We start from the raw sequence: 22,027 nt of genomic DNA, 5'->3' as shown, positions 1-22,027 counted from the left end.
CCCAGCGCGCGCGCACACGGACACCCGAGCCCAGTCTAGGCCCGGGAAGGGGGGGGGGAGCTCGTGGCTTACCTGCTCGCGGGTGGTGGCGGCGGCGGCGGCGGCAGCAGCAGGCAGCCCCACTCGAATCCTCCCCAGATTTTCCCCTCCTCCTCTCGCAATCTTGTGACACGCGCGTGGGCGCGTGACTACAGAGAGGCATGGGACACGTGTATGATGCTTCCTTCGAATGACCTGTAAGGACACCAGCCCGGTTCCGCCAACCGGGAAGACCTGGTTTTATTCTTCGGGAACTAAGCGTCTTACCCGTCCTGACGTACCCCTTTCCCCGCTTTTCCATTTCAGATTGGTACAAACGCGTCGAAGCTCCAAATTGCCGGCGGAGCTTCCTCTGCAAGATTGTAAAACAGGCAGGTTGGTTCCTAGGCGACCCTAAGGATATCCTTTGCGGATAGCTCAAGGAAAGCGAAGAGCGTGGGAATCTCTTAGCAGTGATCCAGCCACGCTTAAGGCACATACAAGATTCTAGGCCACAAAATAATTTTCGGCAAAATAAGAGGGCATTAAATAAGAGTCTAGTTGACACCCCAGAAGAGGGAATGATATGAAAAATCTCGCTGCTCATAGTATGAGTTGGGCACAATAAGAACACAGCAGAAGAGATGGAGATAATTGGAAAATATTTGTCGCTCAAAGAATAGTGTGATAAGCAGGAGACATTCTTAATGGAACAGATCAGTGAAATACATGGATTCAGAGACCCAATATTGTACCCCAAAGCATTTCCAAACACTGCTTCTTAAGCTTTCTTTTACTTTTCTTTAGAAATTTTGCCTTTTCTCGGATAAGTTTTCTCAAATAAGCTTTCTCTTGCAGAAATCCATAATCCAAGATTTTTTGGATAAATCAGTCAGAAGTTTAGTCTTCCAAGCTTTCAGACTGGAAGACTAAACTCTGGTCCCTGTGACCGACCCAGATTGGATCCTGCAACATTATCCTGGGACATATATGTTTGCTTTCATTTGTGAAACCAGTCAGAGGGATTGGCTGACCTAATGTAGAATTGGAAGCTGGGCCACAGAACCTTCCAAATATCTTCTCCAAATGCAAAAAAAGTTGCAAAGATTCATCTGAAAGTTCTTTCTGAATGAAAACAGATGAAATAATTTGCCAGGTGGATATACTATAGGTTGCTGTCAATTTGTTTGTGTATGCCAGGCATGTCAAACTCGCGATGTCATGTGGACCAGCAGTTTGACATGCTTGGTGTATGCTAACTATTTCAATTTCTTTTCTGGAGGCAGAATCCTATATGTGTGAGAATAATAGCTGCTGTTGTTGGAGAATGATGTGTGGAATGGATGCTAATACAGTAGGTTAATGAAAATACAGCCTCTATCTTTTTAGATACAGGAATCAGTAACCAGATAATGGTGGTATAGCTAAGTGATATTTGTGATGAATTTGTTTTATTTGATGTAACCTAACCAAAAGAAAGACCCAATGAAATTTATTCAAATGTACAGTACTTGGTGGTGTTGTGGAACTTCATGGAATTCTTTTCTTTCAATTACAAATAGGAATGAAGATGTGGGATTTAGGCCTTGGCTTTCAAAAACATACTTGTTTTCTCAGGTCCACTTAATCATTTGTTTCATAAAATTCTTACGCTTTTGTTTTTAAATTAAGTTGCTATAAAGCTATATGAGGGTACTTAAGAGAAAGTTTCACTGCACTCAATAGAGATTTCTTCAGAAAAATATAGTACAGGTAATCCTTGATTTATGACTGTTCATTTCAAAGTTATGATGGCCTCAGAAAAAAAATCTAAATTACAACTATCTTACCACTCCCATGATCGTGTGATTGCAATTTAGGCACCTTGCAACTGACCCATATTTATGAGAGTTGCAGCATTTTTGGTTGTGATTTGTGGGTGATGTCTGACAGATAAAGTCAATTGGAGAAGCTGGATTTGCTTAACAAACTGGGGTAAAAATAGTTCTGGGAGCTGAAGTCCACAAGTTATAAAAGAGCCAAGGTTGCCTACCCCTGGTCTAGGACATCATCAGGTGTTGGAGTTGAGTTAGTGTTTTGCAACAAATACAAAGGCATTCCTTTGGTTACACATAGATAATGTGAAGAATTAGTTAGCTTTTTGAATCCTGCTTTGTATTTGATTGATTGATTGACTATTTTTTCTGGTAAATCAGAAGGCAGATTGAGGTTTCTTCCTGTCATCACTTTTGGCTGTCAGGGTGCTCTGCACCACAAAAGCTTATATTTCCTCTATTTTGGAGTGATTGTGGTGGTACAAACTAATCATGTTTATTTTATAATAATTTTTGCTACCAATTCTGGCTTTCTTTATTAAATGGATTATATTCCTTTATTTCCAGTTCCTAAGGGAACATCTGACAAATATTCTCACCCTTTTCTTTCAGTTAGCTAAGTGGAGATTACAGATCTGATGTCATTATCAGGCGGAGCAGTAAAACTTGGCCTTAGAATCAGCTGCAGTAATGATGCAGTTTTCCTAAGGAAGGTTATTTTCACAAGCACTAAGATCAAGTTGCTTTAAGAACATACACCATATCCCTTGTGGCTTTCTCTGTCGCCCACGCTCTGTCTCAGGTAAAGTCTCATCTTTCTTCTAAAGAGTTCATTTGTCTTCCTAATGAAGCACAATGGGATATTCAGTCTTCAGCACCCTTCCTCTATCTCCTTATTTTCCAGATTCCTAGCTTAGCAAGAGAAGGAGTGAAGTTACAAATACATTTTTCCCCCCCAGGCAGGAATTTGAGAAATTTGTCACTATCTGCCTTCCATTGCTTTGTACCTTTGCTAATTAAAAACTCCTCCTGTAATTTCTTACATTTGGTATCCTCTTCCTTCATTCTTGCGGCACATCTCTCCTACCTATTATTTTAATCAAAAATCTTCCTAAAAGATCTCACAGGTTTTCCTCGAATTTTTCATTTCAGATAAACCACGGTGCTATTGGCTTTAAGCAGGAAGTAAAAGAACATGGAGGTGAGGAGAAGGGGCATTACAGAATTTTCGACTTCTCAGGTAACTGGGAAAGAGGAAAAGAACTGCTTTGGTAATGTAATTGTATAATACAGGCACTGCATAAGTGCTGTGTGCGCATTTGCTACACAGTCCCCTTATGCCAGTTTAATTTATTGATGAATTAATAAATATAAGTAAGTGATGCTTTCTTATGCTCAAAGGTCATAAATAATGAGGGGCTTCTGTTGTGGTCACAACCGCTGAATTTCTTAGATAAATTGTTCATTTGAGTGTGTTGGTTTTGGTTTCCAATGTGGACTATTTTGTTAGATCTATAAAATTAGCAATTTTAAAGCAGATCTGAGTGGAGGTTTTTATATTAATATCCTAGGGAAACAGAACATCTGTAAATACCTAGTGTGGATAAGTGCCCCATTATTTAGGTGTCATATAGATGTGTTAATGAAAACAGTATTTCCTGTTAAAAGTCATAATTGAGAGGAAGTTCTTTAAATTTAACAGCATGTGCTTTCATTCTCATTTACACTTAGCACTCTCAGGTCCAAGTCAAAATGCTATTACATATGAACATAGCTTTGTTGTGCACCACAGATAATTCCTCTGTATCATCACATTGACTTTGCAGTTGTAATATTTCCATCCAGGTTTGTTTGCCTTGAATGTAAGTAGAAGGTCTTTGTTAGATTACAAACAAAACTGGGATAAGGATCCATATTTTTAGTCATGTATATGATTTATAAAATTGTATGAACCTTGTCTTAGTCTTGAAAAGATCCCTACAGATATACCTTTACATACAGTATCTTCAGTTTGTCAATTTAAAGATATTCCCAGGAAAATTAATGGAGTTTTCTTCTAATCTAGGACACCTAGAATTGCAGCTTCAGCTATAAACTATAAGCCACATCAAAATTGCCTTACTTTGTCAGATGTATTTATTTAAGAACAAAATTTATTGATCACCCATTTGGGCTGTTTGTGGTGATACAGATGACCAAATGAATACAGAATATGTCAACAATTAAAAGCAAAAAAACAGTGTTAGCTTATTTCTCTCTATTCAGACCTTAAGAGTGTCATCAGTGTATTGATGACATCTCACCCCAAACTTTTCCCAGAAGCTCCATCTAGGTGTTGAATAACAAATGGAAAAGGACTGAGCCTTCTGATATCCACTTTGGAGCATCCAAGAGTTTGACCACTATTCCCCCACGATCATTAATATAATGCAGTGCCCTTTACTCCCAAACCTTGCTGGTAACCAAGGAGTATCAATGCCAGCATTAATAAAAGTTGCCAGGAGATTAATAGACTTCCCCATCCAAATCTGGACAAAGATTATTGACTAGAGTGACCAAAGTTCAATGTCCTGTGACTGGGGCTGAACCCTATTTGAAAGAAATCTATATAATGTGTTCCCTTCAAACATGTTTCTAATTGAATCTCCTTCCCTTTTCTCAACAGATTTCCCCAAAAACAAATGTTATCAAAAATACCAGAATTGAAATAGTTTCTTCAAGAGAGCAAATTACAATTTCCTTCAAAGAAGGAAGCTTCAAAGGCATTGATTACTTCCTAGATAAATTTTTCCCCAATTCTTCCTGAATTGAGTGGGCCATACATGCCCCATTCAACTGTGGAAGAAACCAGGAAGGGGTGGATCTATCCATCACATGGAAAATTCGAACTACCTCTTAAGTTCCACAAGTATCTCAAAAAGAAATGCAAGACACAGTCTTGTTCAACTTATTTGGATAAGCCATACTGGTGACCAACCTGTCACCAGTTGCAAGCAAGCAAGGGAAACCCCACAGATTGAGAAAGGTTTCCCTCCTACATATTTTTTTAAATAAAAGTCAGCTCAAAGAGACTTCGAATTTAAACCAAAAAGCATCCATATGGCTATCAAGTTCTCTGAGCCAATTTGTTTTCTGCCCAGAATCACTAACCAAGCCTTGTTTCTCTTTGTAGAAAAACATATTAAAGGGATTCTTCTGAATGGAAAAATTGTTACAGAGGAAAAGTCTTTCTCTGCCATTCTTACATTTGGACTCACGGCCTTTCTAGACTGCTTTTATTTTTCTTTGTGTTTCAGATTACCCTACTTTGGATACATTATATGAAAAGGGAAATTTTCTCTGGAAAAGAATCTAATCCTGGGAAAGGTGGAAGGAAAGATGATTAGCAGCAAGGTGGATGGACTAATTTGCAGTGGTGATGAGTGTACCATTGGAAAATCTGAAAAACCAAGTTAGGATTGTCTGCCTTACCAGGTATACCAGATAGGAAACTGACCAGACTAGCTGCTTCTACTGTATTGTAAGGCTACATTAACAGTCTTGCTAGTCTAAAAGTACAATTCTCCCACTGTTTCCTTTACAGTCTGAGAAATTAGGGAGGATCTTTCCTCAGCCTCTTTCTCTGCCCATTATGCTGCTATGAGCTATATTCTTTTATCAGATTTTTCCTCAGGCAGCTTCTCTTTACCTCATTTCTGAAGGTCTTTCTCACAGGGATAGATTGTCATAGAGAAAATCTTTCCATGTGGTCACTTGAAGTAAAAAAAAAAAGATGGCACATTGTAAAATCTCACACATACATGTGTCCATAAAGATATAATTTGGAACCATGGTTTCTTGCTATTTCTATACAGACACCCTGTTCTCCCAAAAAAGTATTGCCATGATGCTCTTTTATAACTACAGTATATTAAAATGACCTCCTGTACAGCCTCATGGCTTTGATCCAGAGCCAAAGTAATGAGACTTTGGCACATTGGTACAAGCACTATTGCAATTATGGCTATGCCAATTGCACAGGAGCCAAGACAACATCCAATGCAGTTAAAAAAGCTTTCTACTGCCCATATCAAGGTCCAAGTAGTATAACATAACATACATACTCCCTCTGGCCTATACTTTAAAACAATATCCGCTTTGTAGTCTCCAGACGTGGAGATTATCACTCCAAGGAATGCTGGGAATTGTAATCCAATTTATCTGAAGGCTATTACAGTAGATCAGGAAAGCTTCCTTTACAATTGCATTATTCTCTTGATGCTTCCTGCCTATTTCTATTTCTTCCGGTCTCCCTGGGCCTGGCTTGGCTGTGTCACATAAGACACTTCCTCACCTATCTGTTCCCAAAGTTACCTATAACCTTCCTTCATGTTTAATGCCGGCAGATCTTGACTGCTGATTCTAGATGTCTCGTTGCTACTTTCACTTGAATGTGACACAAGAAGCTGCTGATCCCAAAATCCCTTTTCCACTTCCTGGAGAATACAAATGCTTGGCTATCTGCTTCCTTAATTAGAAGCACAGAATAATTGGGCCTTCTGCAGTTACTTGCTCAGAAAGTGAATAATTGTGAAAGGCTATGGCATTGTGTAGGTGCCGACAAAACCCCAGTTTAGTTCCATAAAAAACAATCTGCCTTCTGTTTGCTAATTTCCAACCCTTCAGGCTTCTTCCGGAACCCTTTCCCGGGTAGGGGCATGCACCCTGACATGAAGGGATCAGTTTGCTGGCAAGCTGCATGAGACTTTGTGGGAAGATACTTTTTATGAGGACAGGAAAAGGGCTCTGTTATTTTTCCAAGATCTCAGCCTTGTTGTTAATTTGATTGAGGTCCAATTCAAGAGACCTCCCAGTATGGTACATAGAATCATTTGTGTCATGGTGCATAACACTCTGCTGAAGAGATCACACTTGCATTTTGCATCTGTTTGGTATTTGTGAGAAAGGCAGGACACAGTCCAGATAGTACTGTGAAGGCCTCTGTTCTGCAAGTCTTCCGTTTAAAAATTCCTGAGGATGGACTTTCCTGATGTGGTGATAAGCATTCCCCACCCCCACATACACACACTACATTTGTTTATAAAAAATAACAATCATCACCTCATTTCATATACTATATACATAATTCCTAATTACTGTATGTTTGTAATTTTAATTGTTCATTGTTTAAAGTGCTGTAATTCCTAAATAGACAAATGCTGGACATAAGTTTCTGTATCATAAAAATATGTCAGGCATATAATTCACCAAAAAAAGATAGACAATCCTTCCTTTGAATGCTTTGTAATAGAAAGCATTTTGGAAGATGCTTTTGCTTGTCTTCTTTGCCAAGCAGAGGTGAGGAAATGTCCTTTCTTAATTCTACTCATTTTTATACATTCAAAATTTATTTGTGTAACTTTAAAACTGTTAATTGCCTGAGTTTATTTTTTCTGTTCCTTCTTTAGCCCTTTTCCCTTTGGAGTTACATCTTTCAGATTGTAACTCTGCCAGCAGGATCCCCTTGTATTTATTGACCTCAGGGAACCTTTTCATCTGAAGATAGATTTTCATTTCAAGATAGAAATGCTTGAAAGCATTTAACAATTTTTAAAAAACAGTGTTTATTTCCTATGCTGTTTACATCCTGAAATCTATAATGTCACAGATTTAGTTTCAACTGTATGTTTCACCATACAGTATTCTTCACAGATTATGCAATTAATTAGAATTATTTCCAACTTTGTTCTTAAGAGCAGAACTACAGGTTTCTGACAACCTATTACAGTGATGGCGAACCTTTTAGAGACCGAGTGCCGAAACTGCAACCCAAAACCGACTTATGTATCATCGGGTGCCAGGTGGGCGTGGCCCATTGGGTGGGTATGGCTTCTATGGTAATGGCAGACTGGGTGGGATTAAAAAGTTCAATCAATCAATTCCAACTTTGCAAGATCTTTTTTTTCCTGCGAGTTGAAATTGATTGATTGATTGAACTTTTTTTTTCTGCACACGATGGTGGAGGCCTAAAGCGAAAAGGTTTTATAAAACCCAGCTGAAGGCCTAAGACTGGGACAATGGTGCGCGTGTCCACAGAGAGGGCTCTGCGTGCCATAGGTTCGCCACCACAGACCTATCACAAACAAAATGGTTTGTTTGATTGCCTTTAGTTAGGAATTTCTCTTTTTACTTGTGAATTATTATTTCAGTTCAGCATTGTTGAACCAGTAATAACACAAGCCAGAGCATTATCATTTTAAAATTGAAGAAGAAAAGCAATATAGGAAGCAAGTAATTTATTGGAAATATAACTAATCAGTTCTTCTTATTGGGGCTGTATGATATCATCCACAGAAAGGGTAAAAGGTCCAAAGACAAAATATTTATTTGAGACCCTTCTCACCTTCTCTGTCCTTGTCCCTTTTCCCTGCATTCATTGCCAGTTTCTGCTTTTTAAAGTAAACACGAGTACATATAAAAACCTAACACATTCAAATAACTGTTAGAATTATATTCTTAACTGATTCATTTTATTCTTAGATCTATCATTCCAAATAGAGAACTGAGCTTTACATGAATCCACTTTTACATATAGGCTGGGACAATTATCCCAACTGCCTTCCTGAAATGTTCTGAACCATAGTTCCCATCAAGATGAAAAGAGACCAAGGGCAGTTTCAGAAAAACTCTCAACCTTCTCAAGCAGTCTTATGAGCTGTCCCTTTACTGTTTGGACCAGGGGTAGGCAACCCTTGGCTCTTTTATGACTTGTGGACTTCAACTCCCAGAATTTCTGAGTCAGCATGGCTGGTTTAGGAATTCTGGGTATTGAAGTCCACAAGTCATAAAAGTGCCAAGGTTCCCTACCCCTGGTTTAGACCATTAACGTAGGATCAGAGCTCTATAGAAGACATTGGTATTTTTGTGTTTTTACAAAATATTTTACAAATATTTGTATTTATGTTTTGAGGAGGAAATAACTGGTTGATTAAATTAGATAATATATTTGATATCAGTTAAATGGCTATTGGCTTAATTTTTTATAAGGGAAATATAATAGGAGCAAAAGAATTAATCTGTGACTGCTCGTGCAGAATCAAAGCATAATTTGGGAAATCTTTGCCATTCTGTATGATGGGACTAAGTAAACAACATGGGAGATGAGTCCAATCTACAGAGTTGGGCAGTATTTTAACAGTTTCATTTTAACAAAAAGATGAACACAGAAAAGTGAAGCAAATATTTTGTACAGAGTGCTGCAGTGAGAGCAACAGAAATTCTCATCATTCATTAGATTAAGTAGATTTCCCAAATGTAACAGGGTTGATGTACAACATTTTGAAATAAATGTAGTAATATCCATTTAAAATATGGTGTCCTTGAAAACTAGGATTATAATAGTTATTATAATAATGATAACTGCTATAATAATTGATAGCATAAATTTAAGATAATCCAGAAGTTGGCAAACTGAACAGGGTTGTTTATTTTTTTTATTTTTTGCTGCAGGTTTGTTGCTGTTATGTAGCGGTTCAGAGGTTTCTTACTCTTTGGGATCCAATAGATATAGGATTTTTCTGCCAGTAACTGATTTTCAGAGTTCTTGTGTAATTCAAGAAAATATTAACCACCTTGTCTTCTGTTGACCTTTTTTTCTATTGCCTTTGATTTTTCAAAGTACCAGAGTCTTCTCTGATGACTCTTGCCTTCTCATTATACATCCAGAATTCTTAAGCTTTAGTTTCATTGGAGAATTCTGGTTTTACTTCAACTCCTATACTATTGAATGACATGTTCTTCAATATATTCTCAATCATTTTTTTCTAGCATCACCGTTCTAAGATTTTCTCTTACAAGCCAAAAATAAATCATAATGTTGACAGCATATGCCTTTGTTGTCAGTGTGATGACTACATATTTGTCTAGACTTGTCCTAGTCTTTCTCCAAATAGCAGACGTTTCTTCACTTCATGGCTACAGTCCATATACCACTGGATGTTTGAATCTTGGAAAATAAAAGCTCTATCTTCTTCCATGCTTATTTGCATTGGGTTGGCATTCATTGATATAATAATCAAATATAGACCTGCCTTTGATTAATTTCAGATTCCCAGATTATTCTCAGTCTATGCTTTCCTAACAATATACTAACCTGTACTCTCACAGACTTTTCCCCATTATGTATTAAAATCAGAAATAAGTAGCTAAATAAGTTAAATTGACTTTATTGATTGTAATTTAGAATTCTCTATGTGTGATCGTTGTTTATTTTGGTTTTCTCTTTTTCCCAAATAATGAAATTTCTCCTTTCCACAAATAATCTTCTTTATACCTCTGAAATTTTAACTTTGTTGTTTAAAGAATGATGTTTTAACTGAAGCCTTAATCACAGGAAAAATTACTTGACATCATAAAAAAAGAACAAAATCTTAAGAATGACAAGATTTTTTTTTTTATAAAGATAAGAACAGTCACATTTCTATTTTCTTCCTATTAATATCCGGTCCTCTACTAGAGGCCTGGGAGTTTGAGGGTTCTGTACAGTATCTTAACTGTTCCTAACACTGTAGTTTTCTGGACAGGGAGCTCTGACGTTGCTCCTATGATGGGTTGGGGCCACTCTGCCAGCTTAGGAGTCACAGTCACCAATGCTCCTATCTCCACTGAGACAACTTTGGCTTCTACTTTCCACATCCTCCTTCAGGCCCTGGTACTTCTCCTCTCGTACTCATCATACATACATACCTATCTTAATAGATAATAAACAAAATAAAATTTAAGATAAAGTTAAAATACATTTATAAAACAACCTAACTAGCATCTATGAGTGAGATCCAGGGTGCAGTCAATATATAAATTATGAAGTAGATAACTGAAATTATATAAAGTATAATAACATCTAAAATTATAAAAAGGTGATCAGTAAGATACTTAATATGGATGACCATTTCACTCCACTAAGTTTCCCTGTGGCTTCAGTTACTCATTTTAATTTTAAAAGATTGACATTACCTAACTGAAACAAAACATATAGTCTGAATGTCTTTTGAAGACTATTGCCTGAAAAATAAAAGCAGAACTAAGTATCTAATTAAAATAGGAGGCAGCTCTGTTACTAATGTAAGTGCTAGAGGCAGTAAAAGGAAGAAAATATTTTTATGGCACTTTAACACACTTATTTAAAAAAAAAGATCCATAATTCCCTAAAACGTATTGGATTATGTTTCATATAAATTAATATCATAAGAAATCTGTTAATTCCCCCCCTCCCTTTCTCTTTCTCTCTGTTCTCACTATTTCTCTGAAAATGTTTGTAATCCCTCACTAAAATATGGTGGTTTAAAAGAGATAGTAGACATTCCTCTTTTTTTTCTTTTTATAATTTTTCACTGACTTCTAGAAACATTTTAGGAGAATACATTAAACATGAATGGTTTTGTCCATTCTTTTATGTCTGGATATTTGTGTATATTAGTTTTCAACCATTAAATCAAGTTGGCAATCACCTTATGGCACTACAGAATTAATGCCAAGCTAATCCAGGAGAAAACAAAGCTCTCAGTTGTACAGACACCAATTCACAATTTGTGCTTTTAGCTGGAGCATGTGGAGTTTTCCAGCTGTCTTCATGAAGAGAGATGGACAACTTTAAGGTATGGATGATTAAAATGTTTGCCTTGTTTGGAAATATTATTTCCTCTATATATCTCTTGATACCAAAAGAAAAGCAACATATTATGAGATACATAGCTTAGGCACTATAATATCAGCATATGGTTATACAAATTCCTAGAAAGGTTAACGTTTAGATATAAAGGAAAACATAAATAGAAGTGAACAAAGTCATACATATTTTAATCTAGACATGTGCCAGGAAACTTTATTTGGCTTTGATTTGTTAATGAAAAGCACACTTTTTTTCTAAAAATGTGTATAATTGTCACAGATTAGCTTGGTGCTTTGCAGAAGAGATAAGATTGCAGTTCCCAGAATTTATAGCCAGATGCATTCCCAAACCATCTAGGGCACAAGATTGAAGATGGCTGCCTGGATTAAGATAAGGATAAACATTGTACCATGAACATTAACTCATTTTCTCTAGACAGGTCCTAAAATTGCCACATTTTGGACTGAAATCAATAGGATAGTTATTCAGATTCAGTCACTGTGTTAAACATGTATATGTTACTCTTGACTATTTTCCATATATGGAGTCTATCAAGAAATCAAGAACTCTATTTCAGACATGGGATTAATTAAAAATATTATATCACGTTGGAAGAGAAGTCTATGTCCGATTTGCAACAATAGATTTTTGTTACATATTGTCTGTGAACATTTGAATTATGTGTATATCTTTTGATGAAGGAGCAAGGAAGAAAACTTCTAAGCAATATACAGTAATACATGTTTGGAGTTGTACTGTTTAATAACATAAGATTTTGATCTCCCCACTCTTTTATTATATTAACTTCAAGGATAATTAGGCTGTTAATACTATGGCACATGTGTAGAGCATTTCTTCTTTTATTTAATTTGATTTAATTATATAAAATATATTGTATAGATTACTAGTAGATGAAGCAAACTGAATGAAAACAAATTCAATGACATTGTAGAATTTAACATTATTTAAGGAATGGTTCTGTTGAACACTAAAATGGTTTTACTTTTATTGGATTAAAGCACATTATAGTTAAAGGTTCTCTACGTGTTTTCAAATAACTGATATGCAGGAGGGAAGAACTGTTATTATACTGTAGCAAGACTGAGCAGCCTTATTATATAAAGAACTCCTGGGAAGATTGTCCTAAGGGAGATGTGGGCAAACAATCTAGCAGCTGACCATTTCCCTCTACAGTAATCTGTTTTCAATCCTTTGGGCTGCTACTTCAGAAATAGTTGGCCATATAAAAAGGTATAAAGCTAAATCCAAGAGGATTCAGACTGATAGTGTTGAAGTACTATAAATGGGCCAGCGCTTTAAAGCTATGGACCAGCTGATCTTAGGATAGCCCAGTAGTCTATTTCCAGGGAGACAATGAGCAAATCAGAGTGATATTCAAAATAGTTCTCTAATGACTATCCAAGTATTATAATGATGGAGATGCAACTCAGTAATTATAATGGGTATCTATATAAATAAATATCTATATAATATTTATGCAATATATCCACAAAGTGGTTGTATTCAAATATGTGAACAACAGGTTCTCTGTGTGGATGCCACTTCCGGAAATCCATTCTGGGCCTGGGCAACAAAAAATTGAACCAGCTGTATCCACATACATACAGACATACATATTCGTCTATAGTGCCATCATTGTACTATTGCCACATTGCAGTCCACATACAACATATTATAACAACTTTTGCTGGTGATTACCTCCCAGCATCCTACAAACACAATTCATCCATTAACATTCTTAGTCCACAAGTCTCAATAAACGTGATGCTGCTCTGTTCACCTGATAGCATCTAATGAATTATCTGCACTTTGATTGTGCTAGGAGGGAAGCACAGAAACTGAAATACTAAAATAAAAGCCATTTCAAGTAATTTGAACTGCAGAGAGTGGAACCACTCAAAAACAAAAGAGTACTTTATGCTACGGAAATCAAAGTGAGATCCTTGTATGAAGTAGTGCTGCCTCCATAAAATATATTTTCCATGAAGCATCAACAAAATAGAGTAACGCAGCATAGTAATAAGAAATAGAATCTTAAAAGTGTAATGCTTCTTAGCAGTTATCTGATGCTACCTTGCTCTGATGGAAGATGACAGGCCTAATGCTCATAAGAAAGCACAGCAGATTGACTTAAAGCATACAAAGCATAAACTACATACAAATGTCCTCTGGACCACTTGGCAAAGCATGAATACAATTTCAAGATGACATAAGGTGGAGACTCCCTAACAGGATAAGAGGATTGCTCATAACATACCTCTCTAGAGGGGCTGCAGTGACCATCGGATGTTGGCAGAAAAGCAGTATCCCACGGCTGATCAAGTTGGCAGCAATGTACCTTGCCTGGCTCACTTGTAATCTAGGATGCCAGTTGCCTAGCAAGATTCTTGCTTTTCTTTCTCAGCCTGTGCACGTTGAAAGGAAGGTCACAGCAGATGGGGTGGGGGTGGGGGGATCAAGATCAACCCAGAGATTAGGGAGGCATTTTTAGCCAACCAATCCCTGGCCATGCTCTGAATAATGACTTGCTGACAGCACAAGGTGAAAACATTACTGCAGAGAAAGCAGAAAATAAGCTAAAGCATCAGGGGTGTTCTCCTTTTCTTGGGATTTCCTTCATGTTTCATTCCTTTTCCTTTACCATCCTCTAACGTTAGACATGGCCTCCTCACTTCTTCTAGTTTGCTATCTCCTTTTCTTATTTATTTTTACTTTCCCATGTCAATCTGACCCACCTTTCCCAATCCTCAGTCTTTAGGACAAACTAGAAACCATGACTTTCACTTCAGTTTTTGCCTATGACAGGCTGCTTAATATTAACGTTGTGAGTTCCAGATCATACTGGGACCCCAGGCAAAGAACTGAATGTTCTCTATCTGCACACCTTGATCCCAATTTTCCTTATCTTCTATGCCCTAACCCTATTATCATTATTTAAATCAACTATGCAAGGCTTAATCTGTTACTAATTCAGATTATTTGCTTGTGTTCTTATTGCTCGGTATTCACTGATTTATTGCTGTTTCTGGTTCATTTTGATGTGGCATCCTGAGATCTAATAATAATAGGAAGGTTATCATTTTATATACATATAGTAATGTTGCAGTGGCCTGGTAGTTAATACACTGCCTAGCATGTAGACTGCCCTAGTTCAAATCCCGAAATAGCTATACTAGTTTGCCACTTAAATCTTTAACTCTCGTCAGCAAAAAAGAAATCTGAATTTGTAATGTATAGCAGTTGCAACTTGAGCCTGCTTAATGCCCCTAGTTGGGGGGCTGCAAGGCAAAAGAGATTATAAAAAAAGTAGAACTGCAGTATAGCAATCAAAATGCCAAGGTGCAATCAATCAGACCGGTCTGTCTGAAAAACTCCCCCCCTTCTCTCTCTCCCTCCCTCCCTCTCTCTCTCTCTCTCTTTTTTAGGTTTTGCTAACAAAGAATAAAGAGAGAATGGTATAGCTATTTCGGGTTCCTTTAACCCTCATCAGCCAAACTTACTCTTCTGAGATTCGAACCTGGGCTATCTGCATGTTAGGAAGATGTTATAACCTCTAAGCCACGGGTTCTCTCCCACTTTGTTAGCTACCAGGAGAGAGACAGGGGGAGGAGATTTTTACCTTGAATGAACACCCTGTCAGCCCAGATATGGGAGAAAGAAATCTTTCTTTTCTTTTCTTTTGCCTGTATCAGCTCAATCTAGAGCCATCCACAAGCAGCAGTCACTAACTGCGACATCATTTTACATTTTTAGGTTTTTAGGTTTTGCTAACAAAGAATAAAGAGAGAATGGTATAGCTATTTCGGGTTCCTTTAACCCTCATCAGCCAAACTTACTCTTCTGAGATTCGAACCTGGGCTATCTGCATGTTAGGCAGATTTAATGCTAAATTTAGTGGTTTTATCCTCAAATTTAAATTTAGCACTACCCATAATAATAAATTTAGCACTACCCATAATAATAATAAAGGTGGATATCCCATACAGAGAGGGGAGAAAAAACATGTGATGACGACCCGTTCGCTTGATAAAAGGGAAAGTAACATGAGCGGGGAATCTGCCCAAATACCAACAGACTTTTGCTCACAGAAATGGGGGGGATTTAACCTGAATAATGACCTACGAGGGAAGATGAGCATGGGGGACACCATGATGGAGGAGGATGATTCAAACATTGAAAAATACCACATCCAGTTGATGCTTGTACATGCGAGCGAAGATAAATACGGGAGCACGCAGCCGAGGAAAGATGTTAAATTGCAGCCGATGAAGCCCCGCCTCCATGGTAGGATACACAATGACATCAAACTAAATCCCCCCACTGCAACGAGAGCCAATACTGCCGGGAGAGGGCGAAACATAACTTTAACAATACCCCCTGAGGTCGACGGAAATGTGAACAAAAGTGCTCGAGAGAACGACAGAAGAAATCTTTACTCTGATTCCCCCTCCCACCTATCAGCTGTTCAGCAGGGAATGCTAGCACAGTCTAGGAACCACGTGCAGACGTCTATGGAAACCGTTTGAATCACCTTGTTAGAAACGGTCTCTCAGCCCTGAAGATGTTGGGGAGTTTTCCCAACGAAAGCTTGGCAACCTTTTAATATAGTAAAATACTTTAAAGTATTTTAACTTTAAACTCTCCTGGTGAACGCGCTTTATTCATTCCATTTATAATTATGCCCGGGAGTCGCATTTTCACCATCATTATTGAATATACATATATATATATATATATATATATATATATATATATATATATATATATATATATATATATATATAAATAAAACAAAAAACGAAGCAAAACAATTCAATGCTTGAATTTCTCTGCAAAAGGATAATTAGGAGCTCAATGGGATGAATTTGGTTCAGTAGATTCCTAATGACAACTTGGACATTTACTATCTTTCCTCATTCCTAGAAGTATCATGTTTACCCTGTTGTTATAAAGGAGTGGGCCTTGGTAAACAGTGAAGGGCAGCCAGAAACAGTGGTACAACTGAGGAAGGATTTTAATGCTTGCTTTAAATTTTATATGTTCACTGGCCATTTTTTTCATCTTGTTTGCAGTGCTGTAAAAATAGAATGATTGTAATCCATTGCAAGGAAATGTAGCTAACAAATAAATTCTGCTGTGTAAAATGATGGTGAGAAAGAATTTTAGAAACCAGGACAAACTGACTGAATATTTCTTGGGTTAAGCCGAAGGATTTGTTGGACAGGGATGAGACTGGGGAAGAAGAAAGGTAGATTTCTGTTTAATGAAAGGTAGGAAAAGAATGCACAGATTGCAGATTCCTCACTCACATTCACTTATAGCTAGCTAGTGTTTGAATTTCAATGCACATTTGAGAAGATGGACATCGTTGCAAAAGTGTCCATTCCATGTAGGAAGAAGAGATGTCTTTAGCCCATAGCCACGGTTAGACGCCTTCCCCCTTCTTTCTCCTGGATAGGAAAAAGACTTGACCTTTTAAAAACTAATGGTAGAACTCCTGGAAAACATAACAAGAAGTTTGATTTTGTTTAGTTTTTGCAAGACTTATTTCTCAAAAAAGGGAAGGAAGGGTTGAAATCTCTAATAACATGCCATTAAACTACAGGGCTATAAGAATAATTTCTGCTTTTTTAAAAAAAAGCCTACCTTTTTATATGCCAGAATCACAGTATAGGTTATGGGAGCTCTACTTCTTTCACAGACCAGATTTATGAGAAGGGTGCTGGATGAGATACCTTCTGGAAGATAGGTTGTGTCAGTTTACTAGATCTGAAGCTGTGTTTTGCTGCTTGTTTGACTTGGTTGAAAGAATGTTGCTGAGAAACAAGAGATTTTTAGAATTAGAGGTCACAACCTGAGATTTGGTTGGCATGAATATTTATGGTATGATAAAGTTAAAATTCATGTGGATTTAAAAAAAAATTCTTTAGACATACCAAATATGTATGGACTATACATAAACCAAATTGTGCCCCAAAACATCTTTACATAGTAGAAGAGAAACAGCAGACAAAGACAACTAGTTGATGTTCTGGAAGTATTGGAAAACAAGCAAGGGAAATTTAAAATTAAATCAAGAGAGCAATTTCTAACGGAAGAATATTGTTTTCAGTGGTTTTCTCATTTATAGTTATCAGAAAGATTCAAAACGGACAAAAAGGTTTATGGTATGGAGCAAAGTAAGAAAATATGAACTACAGGTGTTCACTGATGATGAACATGTAATTGCTAAAATATATAAATTTGTGTTGAAATTTAAACAGAAGAACAGATTAAAGAATGTATGAGAAAATGGACTGAGAATTTTGGTTGGCCCTTTTAAAATCTTTTAATACTTTAGTTTTAATTTTATCTTTGTTCTTACCTCCATTTTATCTTTGTTTATGCTTTTGTGCTTTTATACCACTTTTGATGTCTTTATTGTAAACCACCAATAGTTATTTAGGTGAGATGGGCAGTGTAGAAATGTAATAAAATAATAGTATACCATACAAAATGTATGTTGTAGGTTTTTTTTTTTACAAATTTTATTTATAATACAGTTAAAAAGAAACAAACATTGGATTTAACGTGACATTCCAGTATATACATTCTTATCAGATTATTCCACTTTTTACAATCATTCTTCATCTCTACATATACATCTAAGTTTTATATACAATACTTATTCTAAAATAACATATATTTTTATCTTAACATTCATCTTTAATCCCAACCGTCCTCTTCTATTTCTTCCAGCGGTAAAATTTATCCCAGGTTTCATAATAAACTGATCCACATTTGTCTTTTAATATCATTGTGAGCCTGTCCATTTCCGCACATGCTAATATTTTATGTATTAACTCTTCCTCTGTGGGAATTTCCTTGCTCTTCCATTTTTGCGCAAAAGCAAGCCTAGCTGCAGTCAGGATGTGTAGCAGCAGGTAGATTGTTCCCTTGTCGTATTTTTCTGTCGTTATTCCCAACAAGAAGAGTTCAGGTTTTAACTCTAAGCCCAGTGTTAATATATCCCTCAACCAGTTTCGTGTCCTGTTCCAATACTCACGAGTCTTTGGGTATTCCCACCACATATGGTAATATAATCCTACTGCTGTTTTACATTTCCAGCATAGGGGTGAGATGTTTGAACCCATTTTGGCTAGCCTTACGGGTGGGAAATGCCATCTATGAAACATCTTGTAAAGATTTTCCTTATATGAGGTAGCTAAGGTGAGTTTCCTATTTCTTTCCCACAGTTCTTGCCAAATATGCAGGTCGATACTGAAACCAAAATCCCTACTCCAAATTAACATGGTCTCCTTAACCTGTTCTTCATGCATTGTCTGATCTAAAAGAAAATGATATATTTTTTAATCATTTTATCCTCGGGACCTGATAAAATTTTATCTAGTTCTGTCGGTTCTATCTATATACCCCACTCTTTTTTATCTTGCCTATATCTTGCTTGTAGTTGGAGGTATGCCCACCATTCTAATTCTATCCCTGCATCTTGGAGATTCTTCCTCGATTTTAATTCTCCTATCTCGTCTAATATGTTTTTATAGGTTATTACTTTCCCCAACTGAATGAACCTTGGGTGTATGTACATTTCTAGTGTTGAGATCCAATTGGGGACTTGCCTATAGTTCTGTCGTCGGATTTTGATCCATACATCTATTAGCGCCTGTCTGATGTAGTGCCTCCGGAAGTACTGGTGAACTTTATGCTTCTCATCCCATAACATGGCATGCCATCCAGTCTGCATGTCATGACCTTCCAGTTTTAATAATCTCTGATTTTCCAGTCGAATCCAATCCCACACCCACAGTAAATTGTAGATTGATAGTATTTTTCCAGATCAGGGAGGCCGAGACCCCCCTTTCCTTAGCATCCTATAATAATTTTAATTTAATCCTTGGTTTTTTCCCTTGTCAAATGAATTTAAGTATAGTTTGGTTGAAATTCCTTTTCTAATCTAATTGGTATACATTGAAATAGGAATAATATTTTAGGTAATATGTTCATTTTAATTATGGCAATTCTACCCATGAAAGAAAGCTGGAGATTTGTCCAGGTGTCCAAGCCTGTTTTAATCTGATCCATTAATTTGTCATAATTGTCTCTTTTAATTGTTACACACCTAGCTGTTGTATGTTGTAGTTTTTAAAGTAGTTAACAAGCTCAATTAATAAGTAAACAGAAATACTATTTATTTTCTTTAAAAAAACCCCACAAGAATGATATAAATTAGGACTCTATACCAGGGCTTTTCAACCGGTGGTACATGTACCACTTGTGGTACATTAATGAGTGGCAGGTGGTACGCAGCCCTGCTAGCCAAGTGTAGTGGGGGAGGGAAAGAGTCAGCGCAGGCAAGAACTTACTGTGAAAGAGTCCTCTGGAGCTGCAGAGTGGCTGAGACTGAGCCTCACCCCAGGTTCACTTCTGGCTCACCCTCCCCCATGAGAAAGGAGGAGGAGGGGGGGCGGAGACAGGAGAAGCTATAAAAGGAGGCAGTTTGGGCCACTGAAGGGGAGGGAGGAGGAGAGGAGATCAAATCAAATCAAATCAAATCAAATCAAATAGGCCGGCCATGAGCCGATCTACAACTTCTGTGGCAGCCACCAGTGCTGGCAGCAACAAACAGGCAAGAAATGCAGCAGGGGAGGGGTTGCCCTCCAGGAGGAATGAAGAAAGGTAGCATCAGCTGGTGGTAAGACATGGAGGGAGGAAGATGGAGAGTGGAAGGATTCTTATGTGCTTTTGTGACTTTGAAGTTCTGGGATTTGTGCAATGTGGGCTTTGTGTTCTTAAGGAGTGTTTGGCAATTTCTATTTGGCTTATGGCTGATGTCTCCTATTAGCTGATGTCCTGCTATTGTTAGCTGTAAGTTTTACTGCAAGGAATTTTGAAGTATTTTTCTCCTGAATGGATTTTGCCTGTAGCATTCCTTTACTTATGAATGGAGCCATTTGGGGAGGCTGCCTTAGCCGGCAGCCAATATTTACTACATTTTTTTTCTTCCTTAAGTGCCGCTGCACTCATTAACTTTCCTTTCTAGCCAGTAGCTAATTCTTAAAGGGGAATGTGCCTTTTTAAGCTAGTTCCCTCAGCAGCTTCACTTTTCTGTCTCTGGAGGCTTTTCCTTGTTTGATGAATATATGGAAGAGGGAAAATATGGGGGGGGGGGTTCAAATTCTTCACAAGGAGTGGGAATGAGAAAGAGGGAGGGAGGGAAGGAGGGAAGGAGGGAGGGAAGGAAGTCCCACCTTAGCACTTGGCCACTAGCAGCCCTGCCATTGACTTTGCTTTTCAAAAGGTTGCAAAAAGGGATCATATGACCCTGGAACACTGTAATCATCATAAATGTGAATCAGTTGCCAAGCATCCAAATATAAATCACATGACCCTGGGCATGCTGCATTGGTCATAAGTGTGAAAAATGGTCATAAGTGCAATTGCAACTTTGAACAGGTTGTTTTTTGGGGGGGTCAAGTTTTTGACACCTTGCTAGGTGGTACTCGAATATTGCCATAGCCTAAAAGTGGTACAGTTGGTGAAAAGGTTGAAAAGCCCTGCTCTATACAATGAGCAGTATCTACAAGATGTCATATGTTTCAGCAGCAAAAGCAAGGAAATGTGGGAGCTGAGGGACCTAACAGACAGAAAATCTAATATTGCAGAATGTGGGAGTAAGAGATGGGAGCCACCAAATCATTTTCAAAGAATGCAGAGCCCTTCCAACCATTTTTGCCCAGTGAAACTAGCAAGACACAAAAGTATAGAGTAGCTGAAAGAGATCGTATACAGCATTTTGTTTCAGAATTGCCTTTCAAGAATTTTGAGGCCCTTCTCAGTGAAAAGTGCTAGCATCTAAAATATTATTTTAAGAAGTGTGCTGCCTCCCAGTGGTCTTTAATGTATGCTAACTTATAAAAGTTTTGCTGCAGAAGGAAAAAAAATACTTAAATACAGGCAGTCCTTGCTTAATGACTGGCTATTTAGTGACCTATGCAATTATACCGGACTTCTCCGAAGCTACTTTATGCCCTGTTTTCAAAGTTCTAATGGCCACATACACTCCATGATCAATGATTGCATTTGGGGCATTTGGCAACTGGCTTGCATTTACAGCCATTTATAGCGTTCCTCAATCACATAACTTTGATTTTTGGCTTTTTTGCCGATTTCTGGCATGTACTTCCAATTTTCAACACACACAAAAAAAATCCCCACTGGGAAAATCTGATTCACTTAACAATCAGGATATTTGCTTAATAACCATGGCAATTGCTTTCTTTACAACTGCCACAAAAAAGGTTGTAAAATCAAGTGTGGTCAGTTACGTGGTAACTCCACAACTTACGAGAGTAGTTCAATTATGGTCATAAGTCCAGAACTACCTCTTGTTATTCAGTTCAGTAGTCTAAACTATTCTAGTTTGTCAAGAGCTCATTCTGCTAGGATGCACAGAAAGGAAGCAGATTCTTATGAGAACCATCTCTCAATAATTTTTTCCTTAGCCAATCCAAAGGGATACACCAGAGGA

The 22,027-nt window shown here is 37.4% G+C and overlaps 1 protein-coding gene and 1 long non-coding RNA gene across 3 annotated transcripts in view; one reads left to right on the top strand and one right to left on the bottom strand.

Annotated features, from left to right (window-relative positions):
• Nucleotides 1-13,907, bottom strand: part of PACSIN1 (protein kinase C and casein kinase substrate in neurons 1) — a 59,734-nt gene extending 45,827 nt beyond the window's left edge. Inside the window, exons 1-2 of one of the 2 annotated variants that reach the window (XM_039338948.1) lie at nt 13,757-13,874; nt 73-234 (exon numbers count right to left, since the gene is read on the bottom strand). The gene's annotated coding sequence lies outside the window, so the exon portion shown is untranslated. Of the gene's footprint in view, nt 1-72; nt 235-13,756 lie in introns of both variants that reach the window. The other variant, XM_039338937.1, reaches the window with a different exon arrangement.
• Nucleotides 105-10,530, top strand: LOC120306211. The gene is made up of 4 exons (XR_005556196.1): nt 105-236; nt 2,985-3,072; nt 5,129-5,306; nt 9,321-10,530. It is a non-coding gene; the product is annotated as an uncharacterized LOC120306211 (long non-coding RNA).
• Nucleotides 13,908-22,027: the final 8,120 nt, after the last annotated feature.

This window comes from Crotalus tigris, unplaced genomic scaffold, assembly GCF_016545835.1.
Source record: "Crotalus tigris isolate CLP2741 ecotype Arizona unplaced genomic scaffold, ASM1654583v1 scf7180000017550.10884619, whole genome shotgun sequence".
NCBI classification, from domain to species: domain Eukaryota; kingdom Metazoa; phylum Chordata; class Lepidosauria; order Squamata; family Viperidae; genus Crotalus; species Crotalus tigris.
Note: the sequence above shows the minus strand (reverse complement) of the source record. Positions and strands in the feature narration are given on the sequence as shown.